Genomic DNA, 13,868 nt, shown 5'->3' on the forward strand with positions numbered 1-13,868 from the left:
ATTTATTCAATAGCAACTCAAAAGAATCCGATTTCTTCTCAATATGAATGATGTTTAGAGGAATCCATGCTCATCAATATTGATGATTTATTATATATAAATCAAGTAGATGCAATATTATGGTTCTTCTATTTGATATAAATTTATTTCTAGAGCTTTAAATTTTGTAAATATAATTTTATTTTATAGATAATTAATCTTTTAAAATTTAAATAGTTTTTTAATTTTTTAAATTTATTTATGATAATTTTTTAAAATAAAATTGATTTGTGATTGATTTAGTATATATTTTGTATAATATTTTTTATTTTTTATTATTATATAAAAAAAAATTGAAATTTTAAAATAATTTTAAAATTTATTAAGTTGATAGGTTTTTTATTTTTTCAATTTATTTAAGATAAATATTTTTTATTTAATTGATCTATAATCTATTAATTTATGTTTTTTTTTTATATTATTTTTATTTAAATGATTAAATAAAATAGAATATTAAATTTTTAAATAATTTTAATTTTTTAAATTTAAATTGATGCAGTTTCTAGTGTACCTAGAGCACAATCTAAGTAGACTCCCATTTCAAAAGTCAAAGGTAATACAGGAATATGGCATACCTTTGTTGTAGAAAAGCAAGGTTAAAATTGATTTTAGATTGATTAGATATATTTTTAAGAATTTAATTATTTTAAATTTTTTAAGTAAAATATAATGTTCAATTTTTGAGGATTTAAAGTATTTAAAATCGTTAATGGATTATGTGAAATTGGTGCAGTTTTTAGCGAAGTGAGTAATGTACCAAGAGCGGGTTTTAAGAAGACATTCATTTCAAAAGCTGAAGAAGCTAGCACTACCATGTCAAATATAAAGTTGGATTCTAGAATAAAGAAATGCATTTGTTGTAAACTTTATAAAAGAGAAGATTGTTGTGTTGGTTGTTGTGGTAAGAAGACTTGCTATTGATCAATCAATTAGACACCATCTTCGGTGCATGGACATACTTATATATAAATAAACAAATACATATAGATGGTATTATAAGAGAGATTTCATATTGTTTCACTCTTTTTGTTGTATTTTATAGAATTTATATTGATTTTAATTAAATTATTTGGAAATTTTTATTTTTAGAAATTATAGATTTATGATTGTAATGGAGAAAATTGCATGCTATCATATTTTGAGCCCATTTTAAATACTTTGTCCTTTATGAAATTAAAAGTTGGTAGTGGTGACATATATCTAACATAAATTCCATCTCATGACCTTATACTAATAAAAAAATGTCTTTGTTGTAAACTTTATAAAACACCAAAATGTTGTGTTGATTGTTGTGGTAAGAAGACTTGCTATTGATCAATCAATTAGACACCATCTTTGGTGCATAAACATACTTTTTATATCTAAATAAATAAATGCATGTAGATTGTATTATAAGAGAGATTTCATATTGTTTCACTCTCTTTGTTGTATTTTATAGCACTTATATTGAGGTTGATTATATTATTTGAAATGTTTTTATTTCAGGTTATAGATTTATGATTGTAATGGAAAAAATTGCATGCTACTATATTTTGAGCCTACTTCAAATATATTGTCCTTTATAAAATAGAAATTCTATAAGTAGCATATTCTAATGTAAAATTAATCTCATAACCTTATACTAGTATTTCCTACTCATCACTCAACTCTATAATCAATTCTAATTCATAAATCTCCCATTTTTCACAATTCCTAAACATAAAAAGGATGAAGTTATTAGAGTTGGATCACTTAAATATTAAGAAGATTGAATAAAATTTACCACCTTATATGTTTAGTCATTAAAGTTTAAAATAAAAAACATGTCAATAATTTAATTTAAGATTTCCTTGTAATTATGAAAAATGTACAAAAGAATTACATCATAGCTCAAAAAACAAAAGAAAAAACTATGAACATCATTTAAAATTACATTACCTATAATTAGGCCAATGAGCCAATTTTGTACATATATACTATGTACGTCAAAAGTACAATGTACAAATCATGTCTTTATCTTGAATCTTCAAGATACGCTCTCATTGACAAAGTGGAAGGTAATTAAACATACACATTGAAATAATCTCTACTGCCCCAAAATTAGTGCAGTAGTACTTATTTAATAGACTAGAGAAAATTTGACTGTATATAAAACTATATTGATTATTTATAATAGTGTTGATCATGATTATCCATTACAATGTCATCAACACCATCAACACCTGCATATTAACTAATCTATCCACCTATGTATATTCACAAAATAAATGCTTTCCTCTAACATTCTTCATTCTCATAACATATCATATAATGTGATTCGAAACATTAATACAAAAAACCATCACACAATCCATCCCAAAAATAACATTAAACATCAACTGCTATCAACGGCAATGTCTATCCAGCCCCTACGATGCATTGGCATGCAGGGATGCAGTTATATATATATATATATATATGGGTAACATGTATTGGTAAAGTATGGGTAACATGTATTGTATGCATAGGAAGTGTTAGACGTTGCCATCCAGTTACATGTATGTGTAACATGTAATGTATGTACAACATGTATTGTATGCATAAGATGCCGGTGCATCACATCCTATGCATACAATACATATTACCCATACATTACATGTTATATATATATATAATGTATGGGTAATATGTATTGTATGCATAGGATGTGATGCACCGGCATCTTATGCATACAATACATGTTGTACATACATTACATGTTACACATACATGTAACTGCATGGCAACGTCTAACACTTCCTATGCATACAATACATGTTACCCATACTTTACATGTTACATATTTATATAATTACATGCCTGCATGCCGGTGCATCATAGGGGCTGGGTAGACATTGCCCGTAGGGACTGGGTAGACATTGCCGATTTATCTGAGGCTTTCAAGAAAGTACTGCTTGCTGTGTTAAACTCCAGTCAAAATCAGTTAAAACCACCATTAATAGTGAACTGAAGTTATCCTCTTACGTACCCAAAGAAGTATTGAATTATTCAAGAGAATTAATTTCTCTTCAAACTGAACTGAAGTTATGTTTGAAGAGTATAAATTTCCAACTTAAGTTCTTTCCTTCCAGCTGTTAAGTCTGTTAAGTCTGTTCTCCACGGCTTCCATATTTCTCTAATTCTGTTATGTTCTACTCTCCTAAACTATTTACAACTCTTTATCTCAGTCGCATCAAATCCTCTATAAATAAAGAGGCAATGTAATATGTTTTAATATATTCAATAAAATCTGTTCATGTGAGCAGTAGCATACGTTTCTTTCATTGTACGCTCAGGAAGATAAGCAGAAAAGGAAGAAAAATGGTGGGTGTTGGAGGAAAAAGAGTATTCCTGCTTATCCTGACCATCATCCTTGTCCTTTCGCAGTCTTCTGTCGCTGACAAAGGTAATTTCACACTGATAAGTTTATATTGATTTTGAATGGATTAAATTTGAAGTAATTTTCATTAATTATTTTTTTAGTCTTTAATTTAAGGCAAGGCAAATATCAATATCCTCAAACTAAAGGAAGCCTTTGTTGAAAAAAAAAAAACAATGTTAAATTTGTTCTTAGATTGACTATATTTATATTTTAAAAAATTTTAGTCTTGTAAATTATAACATGCATAAAATACAATGTTCAATGTTTGAGGATTTAAGTTTTCAAATCATTGATGAATGTGAAATTGAAGCAGGTTTTAGCGAAGTGAGTAATGTACCAAGAGCCGGATCTGAGAATGCATCCATTTCAAAAGTTGAAGAAGATGGTACGACCATATCAAATAGAAAGCTGAGTCCTAAAATAAAGCAATGTCTTTGTTGTAAGATTCGTAAAACACCTGAATGTTGTATTAAGTGTTGTACTCAGCAGATTTGCTATTGAACAATCAATTTTAGACACCATCTTTGGTGGATAGAAATAGTTTTTATATCTAAATAAATGCTAAAGATTTCATATTGTTTCACTTTCTTTGTTGTATTTTATAGTACTTAGATTGAACTTGATTAAATTAGTTGTAAAATTTCCATTTTAAGAAGTTACAGATTAATGATTGCATGCTATTGTATATTCAACCCACTTTAAATAAATTGTCTTTTATAAATAAAACTAGTAAACAAATGTTTTTGTTGTAAACTTTATAAAACACTAATATAATGTTGATTGTTGTAGTAAGACTACTTGCTATTGATCAATCAATAACCCACCATCTTTGATGCTTAGACATACTTTTTATATCTGAATAAATAAATGTAGTTGGTATTCTAAGAGAGATTTCATATAGTTTTAAGATAATAAACGGTTTGAAGCATAATGCTAAAGATGAATTTAGTAAATGTGTAAAAGTAATTTAATAAAAAATATATAAATTCAGATATATAAATCTATTAAAGTAGTCAAATCTTTATTTAAGATATTTAATTTTAACACATATGACAAAAATGATTTTTAATAATTTAATAATTATATCATATCATTATATATTTAAAAATATTAAAATCAAATTAAAAGAAAACTATTGTTATCTATAAAAGAACAATATCAAGAGAAGAAAAACTCTATTCACAAAAAGAGTGATGGAAGAAACTTTAAATAACCATGAAAGCCAAGAATGGCTAGGCTTCCTTACAACAAAAATTATTTGAATAAAAAATTTATTAGAAATTTAAAAATTTTACTTGTGTAATTTTACTATTTTAAGTTGAACTACAAATTTTACTAGATATATACCATGCATTAGAGATCAAATTTGCACAATGAATAATCAATCTATAGCTTAAAATCTCAAAACTAAATAGAATTATAGTTGTACACATAATCTAAGCAACAGAGTACTAAAAACATCTATTTTTGTGTGTATTTAAGTGAATGGGGTCAACATTAGATGATGATTCTTCATCATTATAATTATCAAAGATATGTATATATTTCCTTTGCATTTAATTTTTCAATTTAACACTATTATTGGAAAATATTATAGGACTTTTATGTCACTAAAAAGACACAAACACAATTATAAGCTTATTCTCCCATCCCTCACTCACCGAAAACTCATTTTCTCCTTGTTGCTTAGGGTTGCTAGTGTTCAAGCATTGGAAAGGCACTATTCCTTCACCTCAAGGAGTATTAAATAGGTGCTGCAAAAATGAAAATGCATGTATCAAGAAGAATCATCATTCAATGTAATTTTTTTAGTTTTTGTAAGTTCTTTTCTAGCTTGTTAAAAATGATTTATTATTAATTCAAAATTTCTTATTCAATTTCTTATTCAAATATGATATAATTCTAATTTTTATAAAATTTTTAAAACTATGATGTCATGTAAAAGTTAATGAGAAATCCATAGAATTCAAGGATCGCCTTCAACATAAAAAGTATTTTACACAAGATAGAAGAAATAGAAATATTTTGAATCCATAAAATTGGTTAGATGCATATACAATGGCATAGTATATTATTAATTTACAAAAGAGACAAACTAAGGTCATGACAAGTGTTGTAACCTCATGATATGAGATATAAGAAATAAATGAAGTAAACCTTTAAAGTATGCAACTGTGAACTTGTTTGGTAAAATATCTTTTTTCACTAACACTCCCTTAGTTGCAACTTAGGGAGAATGATAAAATATGCATAGACGTAAGGATGGATATTTCTTATAAGGCCATATTATATATTCGTGTATAAAAAGGTATTAGGTAAACAAAGTAAATGAGGAAAATCATAGGAAAAATCATTCAAAATAGTGAAAAGATGTAAATAAATATGTACAAGTGATAGAAGGAAAGAGGACTCAACATAACCCTCCAAGTAATAGTTTTATTACTAATTTGCAATCAATGTTCCCTTAATAAAGAGAAAGAGATATTTTGTATACCTCCTATAAAGAAAAAATAATTTTGAACAATATTCTTCCCTTAGAAAGAAATAAAATCAAGTAGAGAAGCAACAATATTCTTCCCTTAGAAAGAAATAAAATCAAGTAGAGAAGCACGATGTATTCCCATGAAGGAAGAAAGATCATGATGTATGCTTTTCTCTAATTTTTTCTCAAATGCCTTCATACAAATATAAAAATATTCGAAAACCAAAGTAGGTGCATGCCTAATTAATGAAAAGGGTGAAAAGATAGAACTACATGGAAATTGATATAAAGCAAGATACAAAGATGATGTTGGTTTGAGAAAACTTATGATGGTGTTATCATCAAAGAGGTGGATTCCATCAATTGTGCTCTCAACTGCATTTAAGCCTCTAATAAATGTTTGATAAGAAGCATGAAGACTCAAAAGAATTGATACTTTGCATAATTATAGTATATATGATTTGTAAATCACCATTCTTTATTATCTATATAACTACTTTATTCCTTTCTCTATAATTACATAACTACTTTGTTCTTAAGTAATAAAATGAGAGAGTTAGAGATCATTACATATAATCTTCCTTTAATCCTTAGCATATGGTTCACTAAACTATATATTGATTAAAAATAATGGAATAAATATTTTGTGTCTTTTTAATCCTATAATTAGACTTTCAACCTCTATAAGTTCTCGAATAGAAATATTAATTAGGGTTGGATAATGTTAATTGTTTCTAATTCCAAGTGCATATAGAATTAGGTAATGGTGAAAATTCTTACAAAATAAAAATTTAACAACTCAAACCTATAGACATACATTAAGTTTCATAGAAGTGTCCTATGTGTGATCATGGAGAGAAAATGTGGGAAGTGAAGAATCTAAAAGTTTCAACAATGGGTTTATAGAATTTAAAAGTAATATATACAATGATAAAAATACAATATTTTGAGATGATAGAGAATATAATAATAACCTTATGATAATCTAAGTAAACTTAGAAATGAGAGAGAAAGGAGATGAAGGAGAGAGGAGAGAATCAAAATTAATACTTGATTTTAATATCACTAGCTCCAGGAATTTGAGAAAATATGTCTTCCCTAATAATGAAGAGAACTTTTCTCCATAATAAACGTATCTTTGTCAACATTTATCGATTCAACAATAATGGTTGATCTTGGATCGTGTATTCTTAGAAGAGAGAATACAAGAAACTATAACATTAATATGATATACAAAACTTATAAAAAATATTATGAATGATGGATTGTAGCAATATCATGGATTCATGAAAGAAAATTATAAGGAAAATTTAAATTTTAAATAATTTACATTAACCAACTTAGAATTGAATTTTCTAAAACCTCTAATATTTTAATTCCTATAAGAGTGGAGGATGGAAGCTTAATAGTCACTAAGTCGTCTATTTTTAGTGAAAGGGTTACATAATGTTGGTTGTAAATCTGATAGAGCTTAGTTGGGTGGCCATCATAGACATAAACTTAGATATAGTTACCTTAATAAGAGGTGCATACTAGGAAGATGATATTTTTCTTTAAGGAATTTAACATTCAAATTCATAATATTGACACAATCTTATTTTTTCATTCTTCTTCCCAACTATAACAAGGTTTAAAATCTATTTTGAGTGTCTAATTAGTTAAAAAAATTTCCCTTTATTTTTACTGGGTATATACATCAAAACGGGGGATGCAAAGTTGGTCAACTTTACCATTAACACAAGTGTTTTATATCGTGCTCCCATTTTGTCATTCATAAAAGAAAAAATAATTTTTTTTTAAATGTGAGCCCATTATAATGCACTCACATTTTAACTTTCTATGAAAGCCACCAACATTTATGGCTTTATTTATCTTAGACATCCAAAGGTGTGTTCTCTTTAAAAAATATATTCAAAATATCTAGTTAGAAATAAATATTTTCTATGAGATCATGGGTCTTTTCATATAAAAAAAAACAATAAAGTGATTAGGTTATGTGTTTATGTAGTGCAATTTATAGTATACCTTATACTAATATTAAACAATACTTATCACCTTCTTCTCCTTGTGTACTTTAATAATTTCATCTTGCAACATAATCCTAACATAGTATAGGTTCATTTGTATATTTCATCGATTGAAGCAATCCATTTTATAGATAAAAGAATGCTCAAATTAGTTGGTTAATAAAAAATAATTATATCCATTAAGAAACATTTATTGGGATATGTGGCCAATTGAACATCCACATTATTAACAATTTAAAAAATATGTTAAGTTTGTGAGTATTAATTGTGATGTATTCATCATAGAACTTAGTACCTTGGAACCTAAATGGTTTATAGTTGTGAGAGGCATTATGTGAATTGAAGTACTAGAGGTTAGCATGAAGTTACAAACAAGCCACATATTGTCAACAACTCCAAATAATTGAGAAGGATTGTGTTTCCACTTGACAACATGATTATTCCCCTTTGAATTGTCCTTCAATTTTGCAAGTGATGCATCCATTTTTTTAATGATAATCATCCTCTTGTTTAATGGTTTTTATAATGGATGTTTTCCCTTTTTAATTGTTCCCTCTTTAGAAGTGTCATTCTTGATATTATTCCTTGTAATGTCTTTCTTTCTTTGAACTCAGTTACTTTACCCTTGGTGATACAACATTGGCTCTATCTTTTGGAGAGTTAGGTGGAGGTTAAAATATTATGAATAATCAATATTTTGGACACTTTCTTGATCCTTAGGTTAAAAAAATAAAATTATTTTGATTTAGTAAGGACCTCCTTGTTTGTGATTTTTTCTTTAGATCAAATTCACCATGGGTAACTATTCAATCAAACACCACAATTCAGAGATAGTACAATCTAGGGGTAAATGAGTCTTTTTACTTGAATTCATCTCAATCTAGGAGTATTTATTTTGTCAAACTCACCACAACCAAGGGTATCTTATCCAGTGGATTCAAGGGCTATCACTCTTCTTAACTCTATCGTATGTCATATTCATGAAGTTGGTTGTTGCATTCTTTTGTTAAATCTTATGCTATATCATTTGTCCTACCACTTTCCAACCATGTCTTATATGAAAGAGTGTTGATGCTTGAACCACTTGAGCCCATCCAAATATATGGTTTTTTATAATTAATTAGCTTAGAAGTCTGAAGAAAAAAATGATTACAATTTTGTGTTTTTAGTGGGTAATTGCTTCCTTCCTCCCTGAAACTTTGTTGTTCTATAGGTAGAAAGATTGTGTACTATAGTTTTGATAAGATGTTATGTTTCTTTTGAGATCAGTAGTGTTATTATTTTATTATGATTTTATGTATGTGTATTTGTTATATATGGGAGGAATTGTATGTACAATATAGTGTATGTATGGACTTGAAATTGTGATTGGGTTGCATATATTGTTGGCAAGTGATCTACTTGTTCAATAATGAGTATACATTATTTTTGAGGTGTGGTTAGTTAGATGTGTTAGCTCAAATAATTGTGGTTGTTATTCTAGTTGTTGGTGAGTTCTTGCTAGCTACTCAATCCTATTCATTACTAAATTAGATTTGGTATTTATATTTGGACATTAAGTGTGGAGGAAAGAATTTGTAATGATTAATCTACCATTTCCTTTTAATAGTATCCTATCTTTCATGCATAGGTATTATAGAGGGGAAAATTTTGATTTGGTAATTTGCAACATAGAAGGGAGAAATAACCAAACCATTTTTTCTTAAAACCCTTTACTTTCAAAAGAGGGTAGGTAATCTACTAGATCTAGTCACAAGTTAGATTAAGAACTGAATACTAAATGGATTGATTACTTATTGTGGGGTTTTTCTCTCTTTTGTAAGTTGAAATGGTGAAATAGGTAAAGTGCTAAAAAATAAAGGTAAAAATGAGAAAACAACAAGCTACGAATGTAAGATTTTAGCGTGCACTTGGAGCTACGCAATATAAGCCAAGTTAGACCTGACCCTTGAAAAAACTCTTAAAAATCCAGAACCGTGATGTAGCACCATGGTCCTTTGAACTTTTTGCATGCTGAAAAGGGTTGATTCATCTTTGTGAATAAAACTTATTCCGAAGAGTATAACTCTGCACTTGTTTCCTGCACACAGAAAAAAGGAGAAATAGGTTGGGAATAGGGGTTTTCCTTAGGTCAAACCCCGATTTTGGAATTAACCATGAAATTGAAATAAAGATAATTGAAATGATTGTAAGGAAATGATCTCCTTTTGAGGGAGATGTTGAATTATAACTAAAAATTGAATGATGATACCTCCTTGTGAAATTTTTCTTACCTCCACATGGAATTAGGGTTTCATCAAATAGGATGTAAATCTCCACTTCAATGCTTGAATCCTTGACTTTATTGCTACTCCAAGGATTGAAGGAAAACTGAAAATGCTCAATTTCTTTTGAATGCTTGATTGCTTGATCTCATGTGTGTAATGTATGCTTGTTGTAATTGATGGATGTCAAATGAGAGAGGAAATCCTCTTTATATACTTGCCCATCGAGAAAACTAATTAATTTTCTAACATAAGCCAACATGGAGAGGGAATTCTCGCTCATATTTGAAATGTGAAAATGGGTTGAAAAGGGCCCAGAAATGAGGGGGACCATGGCGTGGCACCATGGTCCTATTGAGGACCAAGGCACCACACCCTGGTCCTGCCCTATTTTGGGGCAATGATCAAGTGCCTTATGCATAGGAAATGTTAAAAAATGATGCAATATGGAAGGGGCATGAGCATAATTAGCTCCCAAGTAGGCCAAGGGGTGCAAACTCTAAGGTAAGGACCCAATGCGGTCGAAATTGCAAAGGGATACAATTTTAGGATGCTACAGGAATGATAAAGAATGAGAGGGCTCTTAATTAGGATGGTAGTCACCTTGGTTACTATTGCATGTATCCTAATGGAGGATATGGATATTTAGATGGTGAATGTTGGCTACAAGGATTGTCCCCTTGGTGATTGAGTTTACTTTTTAGAGTTTATGCAATTTATGCTTCAACTAAGAAAATGTTAGGAAGGATATGTTTTACACTGTACATAATAATGTTAATAATATATAATAAATATCTAATTATGGTGCATTGAGAGATATGGATATCACATGGGATACACATTCTTAGAGACACTTGTATGTTGTAACGAATCTTAGTTAAACAATTTATGTGGTGGTCACTCAAGATAAATATTTAATTTTGGGGGTTTGTGGTTCAGAGAGACATGATTTATGTAATACCATTTAGTACTTTTGTAAAATATTTTCTTGTAAAGAGAAAGCACATGAGAAATTGTTGGGGTTGGTTGGATTACACATCTCTTGCAAGTTGCACAAGTATAAGAAGTGGTGAAGGGGCACCAATAGGTCCAAAGGGCCTAATCACCTTTCATTTTTCTCATGTCATGTTTTTAAATTGTAATAAGCACCTTGATTCCATAATGGAGTTATTTGTAAGGCCCCAAGGCCAATTTGTTACTATGTTCACATGTAGGACCTAATTAGTCAAAGGTGGTCAACCATTACCCAAGGTGTGGTAATGGTAGGGAAATGAGTTGTAATCTCATTGTAAACCATTTTTGGCATGTAGGAAAAATTATAGGAGGCATTTGTGTTATCTAATATATTAGATGCAAAAAGTGTAAAAGTTATCAAAAGTTGCTTGTGCAACTTGACAACAAAATTGTCAAACTAATGACAACTTCCCTCCCAACGAATAGGTGGTTAAATTGGAAAGGTTGGGAAGGTAGTATTAAGGATATTTATGCCTTATGTGATTGATGCATTGATTGGATATTGAAAATTTGAAGAAACCTAATAAAGCTACCTTTGATTTTCTACAAAATTCATGTAACAATAAAATTGTACGGCCTGGTATGGATTGGTGACAATCTAAAAGGGTCATGATTAGATGAAAATATGAATTATCTCTCATTTGCAGGTGATTTGGTGAATTTTCATTGTGTTTGGTGAAAGTCAGAGCATTTTGAAGAGGAACAGGTCTAAAACCCTCATCTTACCTAGGGTTCAGAACAAAAAAGGACAAAATCTAACACTCATTGAGCCAAAATTATTGATCTCTTGGGGAATGTTAGATTTGCCAATGTATTTTAGGATTCAAGTGGTTTTAGATGTAGCCATGATGGTTGGTGAAAATGGTAGATGGTTTTGACCTGGCATCTCCATGTGACAAGTCTACAGCAGGACTGGGATTTTAGACTGATGGCAAATTTAAGAGGTTTGGGCACTTAGAAGTGGTGGATTTGGTTGTTTGGGACTAGGAAGAGTTTTTTCCAATTGTTGGACTAGTTATTTTCATCCATTCCTTAGTAGATGCTTTGGGAAATAGGCCTCATTAGCCCTATTAGGTTTCATAGTGCAACATTGGTTGACATATCTGCATTGAGGGTCATAGGGGTTGGTTTGGGACAATGTTAGAAGTCCTAAAATGGTGTCAGAAAAGTAGTTTTTTTTGTTTCCTTGTTTGGGAGTTTTGGAAATTAAGCCTTGATTACTCATTAGGTAGGGCTACAAGGACTAGGAGGGATTAATGAAGCAAGTGGCTTCCCAAGAGTTGTTGAACCCTATCCAATGGTTGTTTTGAGTGTGTTTGAGCTCCAAAACAAGGAAAATGATGTCTCTAATTTCCCATCCAATTGTGGCCCTAAGATGATGTTCAAACCCCATATTGAGTAATGAGTGTGTGTTAAAGACTTTGATTAAGAACCATAGGTTGTGGTTTGACCATGTTGATGTTTGTCTAGGGGTTGATAGGGAGAAACTATAGTGTTGTGAAGTTTCCATCTTGTTGTGTCTCACCATCTGCATCATAGTGGTATCAAAGCGACATTTGGTTTGGTAAGGGAAGGTACCAATGTGTGAAGAAGGGTAGGTGATTTTGAGTGAGCAATATGCCTCCAAAAGTAGGATTTGCAATGGCTGGGGAATTAAAAGCCCTAAGAGAAGAGAATGTAATTAGATAATGGAGTTATATGTTGCATTATTTGACAAAAGGTGTTTTAAATATATTAAAAAACTCCATTAATGTGTTAGTATTTTAATTTCTCGAGGGTATTTTGGTGGTCATTACATGTAGTATCAGAGTCCATATTCATACGTCGGGTCCTCTGGTTTCATATGAGCCCATTGTGCATTTTAACATTTATCATGGGGTAGCCTAGCAATTATATCCCTGCTATTTAGATTCTTATTATGGTTGCCCTAGTTTGTTAGCTTATAGTTTCATTTTGCATCTTGCTTAGATAAGATGTTTTCTAGGGGTGGAGATCATCATCGTGCTAGTCGCATGGGTACTCATAGGAATCCTCATCCTAAGGGAGGAGTCATACCATGAGGAGAAATAGTAGGATCAACCTAGAGATGATGCAATTCCACAGTTGGTGAACATGCTTTAGGAGATTCTTGGTCACTTAGGACCGAGGTAGGAGGAGAACTAGCATGAGGGATCTCATCATTTGAAGCATTAGGATAGAGAGCATTCATGTTCTCCTAGGAGGATTTTTGAGGTAGACCAGGAGGAACTTTCAGCTAGTCACATGAGAGATCTGATGAGGACTCACCCACCTACTTTCGATGGCTTAGGCAGTGGCATGGAGGTAGAGACTTGGTTGTTGGATTTAAGCAGGTGTTTTGCTATGCACTTGTGTAACAATAACACCAAGGCGAGATGTGAGATCATGCATCTTCACAGTTTTGCAATGACATGGTGACACATGGAGGAATAGAAGCTACATTTGAATATAGTGACAGTTTCTTGGGAGTTGTTCTTGGAGCGGTTTCATGCTAGATTTATGTCAGAGCATTGGAGGTTGAGGAAGGTTGACGAGTCCCATGATTTGAGATAACAGAGGATGAATGTGAAGCAGAATAAGTACAGGTTCTTCGAGCTTAGACAATATGCTAGTATTGTAGATGATGAGACAATGTTGATTTAGCA

The 13,868-nt window shown here is 30.4% G+C and overlaps 1 long non-coding RNA gene across 1 annotated transcript; it reads left to right on the forward strand.

Moving 5' to 3' along the window:
• The first annotated feature begins 3,264 nt into the window (after positions 1–3,264).
• On the forward strand, positions 3,265–4,001 carry LOC131049464 (uncharacterized). Its single transcript, XR_009106740.2, has 2 exons — positions 3,265–3,442; positions 3,732–4,001. It is a non-coding gene; the product is annotated as an uncharacterized LOC131049464 (long non-coding RNA).
• Positions 4,002–13,868: the final 9,867 nt, after the last annotated feature.

The sequence above is a fragment of the Cryptomeria japonica genome, chromosome 11 (genome assembly GCF_030272615.1).
Source record: "Cryptomeria japonica chromosome 11, Sugi_1.0, whole genome shotgun sequence".
NCBI classification, from domain to species: Eukaryota; Viridiplantae; Streptophyta; class Pinopsida; order Cupressales; family Cupressaceae; genus Cryptomeria; species Cryptomeria japonica.